A 4069-nucleotide genomic window follows, 5' to 3' on the forward strand; every position below is an offset into this window, starting at 1 on the left:
CGGAACTCCCTTCTCGCCAGAAATCAACCTCCTGCCACTACCTCACAAGTTCAAGATGCCAACGTGGAAGATGTACGCTGGGAGAGAAGATCCTTTATCTCATCTCAAGTATTTCAAAATGCAAATGGATTTACAAGGGGTGCGAGGAGACGTATGTTGCAGAATCTTCCCCGCAACTCTGTCAGAGGCCGCACAGCAATGGTATTTCAAGTTGGCTCCAGGAAATTTTAGTTCATAGAAAACCTTCTCTTCGGAATTCCATACACAATTCTCTTCCTCACGCCAACTCCCATTGCATCTGGGAGATTTGGTCGAAGTAAAACAGCGACCAGGCGAGCCACTCCGGGCAGACATCATCAGATTCATGATGGAAGCGACCAAGGTATCACGGGTAACCGACGATGGAAAGTTATTCGCGATAATATCTCTGAATATATAATTCTTAGATAGCCTTAGCTTATAGCATTTCAGTGCATAATCTCTGTTTACAGTTTTTCGATCTGATCCCTTGCCCAGTGAACATTCCTCACTATTTATAGGGTAGGAAACTTGAGGAGGAAGAGTTTCCTCTCTCGTTACAAAGCGCATAAACTTAAAGATCGTGTGATCAATGCTGAATGCTAGGATCGTGGGATTGAGGCTGAATATACTGATAGTGGAATCGTGTGTATGCCACATCCACGCAAGTTGATCCCTGAGTTATAGGAATTGAGCTGGTGACTCACGAAGTGCTTGGTTGAATTCGCTAAGTGTTGCTCATTCTGCACGGCTTGTTGAGTATTCCATTATGGACATGCCAGCGAGGCATCCTGCTTGGCATGTTGATCCGACTAGGTGCTCTAAGTAGATGCCACGTGTCATTATTCTTGCGATGCCACGTCAGAGTGCCAATTTTGGGATAACAATCTCAAACAAAGAGTTTTAAAGGCATCAAAAGTGTCAGACGTTTCTCTCAAAAAATCTACCCAAGTGTAACGAGAGAAATCATCAACACAAACAAAAATATATCGTTACCATTTAAACTTTCAACTTGAATTGGACCCATAAGATCCATGTGAAGTAATTCTAATACTTTTGAGGTATTGATATCAGGCACAAGTTTGTGAGTGATTTTTAATTGCTTACCAAGTTGACATGGTTCACACTTACCAGCACTTTCTTTACCAAGCTTCGTTAGTCCTCGAACAATACCTGCATTTGACAATTTTTTCAGATTTTTATAATTAATATGTCCAAGCTTGGCATGCCACAAATCCGTGGTGTTGTTGATGGCAGAATGACAAGTAAACACAGGAGTTAGGGTATAACAATTATTATTGGATCGAAATCCTTGCAAAATACATTCATTATCATCATTAAGTACATAACAATGATCACTGTCAAATGAGACAGTATACCCTTGGTCACAAATTTGACTAATGCTAAGTAAATTAGCCCTTAGTCCTTCAACTAACATCACATTTTTCAATCTAGGTAACCCTTCAAAATTGAGAGTTCCCATTCCAATGACTTTTCCAGCTAAGCCATTGCCAAAAGTGACTTCTCCACATTGCATAGGCCGAATGTTAGTCAAAAAGTCCTTGTCACATGTCATATGTCTAGAGCAACCACTATCAAAATACCACATTTGAGATGCAGCACTTTTATTAGAAAAACCAGCTAGACAATTTTTCTTAACCCATATTTGTTTCAAACCTTTTGTTTCTTTTGAGATTTTTCCAAATTACCAAAATAATTCGTTTTAAACATATTCTTCAACGTGAAACATTTAGGTCTGATATGTCCTTTTCTACCACAAAAATGACAAGTAGGAACAAATCTTTTTACCGAAGATCTTACTCTTTTTGTAAATCCTAGAGATTTTACAGCAGCAGAAACTGCTTCTGCTATGACAGGTTGGATCGAAATCCTTGCAAAATACATTCATTATCATCATTAAGTACATAACAATGATCACTGTCAAATGAGACAGTATACCCTTGGTCACAAATTTGACTAATGCTAAGTAAATTAGCCCTTAGTCCTTCAACTAACATCACATTTTTCAATCTAGGTAATCCTTCAAAATTGAGAGTTCCCATACCAATGACTTTTCCAGCTAAGCCATTGCCAAAAGTGACTTCTCCACATTGCATAGGCCGAATGTTAGTCAAAAAGTCCTTGTCACCTGTCATATGTCTAGAGCAACCACTATCAAAATACCACATTTGAGATGCAACACTTTTATTAGAAAAACCAGCTAGACAATTTTTCTTAACCCATATTTGTTTCAAACCTTTATGTTTCTTTTGAGATTTTTCCAAATTACCAAAATAATTCGTTTTAAACATATTCTTCAACGTGAAACATTTAGGTCTGATATGTCCTTTTCTACCACAAAAATGACAAGCAGGAACAAATCTTTTTACCTGAGATCTTACTCTTTTTGTAAATCCTAGAGATTTTGCGGCAGCAGAAACTGCTTCTGCTATGACAGGTTGTGAAACTGTTGCAACAGACTTCACATTTGTAGCATCAGGAAGATTCGTTGGAACACTAGATTTTACAAACTTCGTGATTCCAGAACTTTCCATACCATTTGATCCAATGTCAGCAAAACCTCTTTCCTCTTTGACCTGCATTGTGAGTTTTTTCAAAAATAGAAAATCCAGGGTTAAGCATTTGAATATTTTTCTTAAAATTTTCAAGTTCCTTCTTTAAGAGAGTGATTTTTTTTATCTTTAACACAAAAATTAGTCTCATAATCTTTTATTTTTAACTCAAACATTTCAATTTGATGAGACAGTTTTTTATTCAATTTAATCAACTCTCTATTTTCAGTAGTAACCTGAATCCATTTTTCATACATGACTTTGTATGATTCAGCAAGAGACTCTTCACAGATCTTAGAGTCATCAGAATCTGATTCTTCCTGTTTAGTGGTATTATTCAAACATACCAATCTAGCTTTCACCTATGAATCACACAACATATTAGTCATAACAGAAGTTAGGGCAACATTATCAGAATTATCTTCATCACTCTCGGTCTCATCATCACTCCAAGTGACATTGAAACTTTTCTTATTCTTTTTCAAAGTGTTTGCACACTCAGATTGAATATGCCCAAAACCTTCACATTCCCTGCACTGAATTCCCTTTTTGTTAGAAACAGATGGTTTAATAGGAGTATTACCTTTTGAAAATTTCAAGATATTCTTTTTACTACCCATCTTTTTCATATATTTCTAAAAAAAATTTATTAACAAAGCAATTTCATCATCATATTCACTATCAGAATTTTCATTATCAGCAACTTTTAAAGCAATACTTTTACCTTTATCAGCAATGGACTTGGGTTTGTTCTTTTGTTTAATTTGTTGATTTAATTCAAAAGTACGTAAGGAACCCATTAATTCTTCTACCTTCATTGTGCTAAAATCTTTAGCTTCCTCCATTGCCAAAAGCTTAGTATCGAACCTCTCTGTGAGAACTCTAACAATTTTTCTCACAAGAATAGAATCATCAAGTTTTTCACCAAGAGCAAAATATTCATTAGCAATATTAGATAATTTTTCATAGAATTCAGTTAAGGTTTCTTTGTCTGATATCCTAAGCTCATCAAATTTGGTTTGAAGCATAATAAATCTAGAGCGCTTAACATCAGAAGTTCCCTCAAACTGAGTTTGAAGGATCTCCCAAGCTTCCTTGGCAGAAACACAAGATGATATAAGTTTAATATAACCTTCACCTACACCATTAAATATAGCATGCAAAGCTTTGCTATTGTAGGCAGAAAGTTTATCATCTTCAATAGACCATTCCAGTTCAAATTTTATAATAGAATTACCTGAGGAATCTGTCTCAATTGGAAGAGACCAACCTGATAGAACCATCCTCCAAGCTCTCTCATCTTGAGATTTGATGAAGGCCCTCATTCTAACTTTCCAATAAGGATAGTTAGAATCATTAAGCAACAGTGGTCTAGAAATAGAACTTCCTTCGACAAAAAATGACATTGTAACACAAAAACGTTATAGGACCACACTAAGAGTTTAGTGTCCCGCTCTGATACCAATTGAAAAATCGAG

The sequence above is a fragment of the Cannabis sativa genome, chromosome 5, assembly GCF_029168945.1.
Source record: "Cannabis sativa cultivar Pink pepper isolate KNU-18-1 chromosome 5, ASM2916894v1, whole genome shotgun sequence".
NCBI classification, from domain to species: Eukaryota; Viridiplantae; Streptophyta; class Magnoliopsida; order Rosales; family Cannabaceae; genus Cannabis; species Cannabis sativa.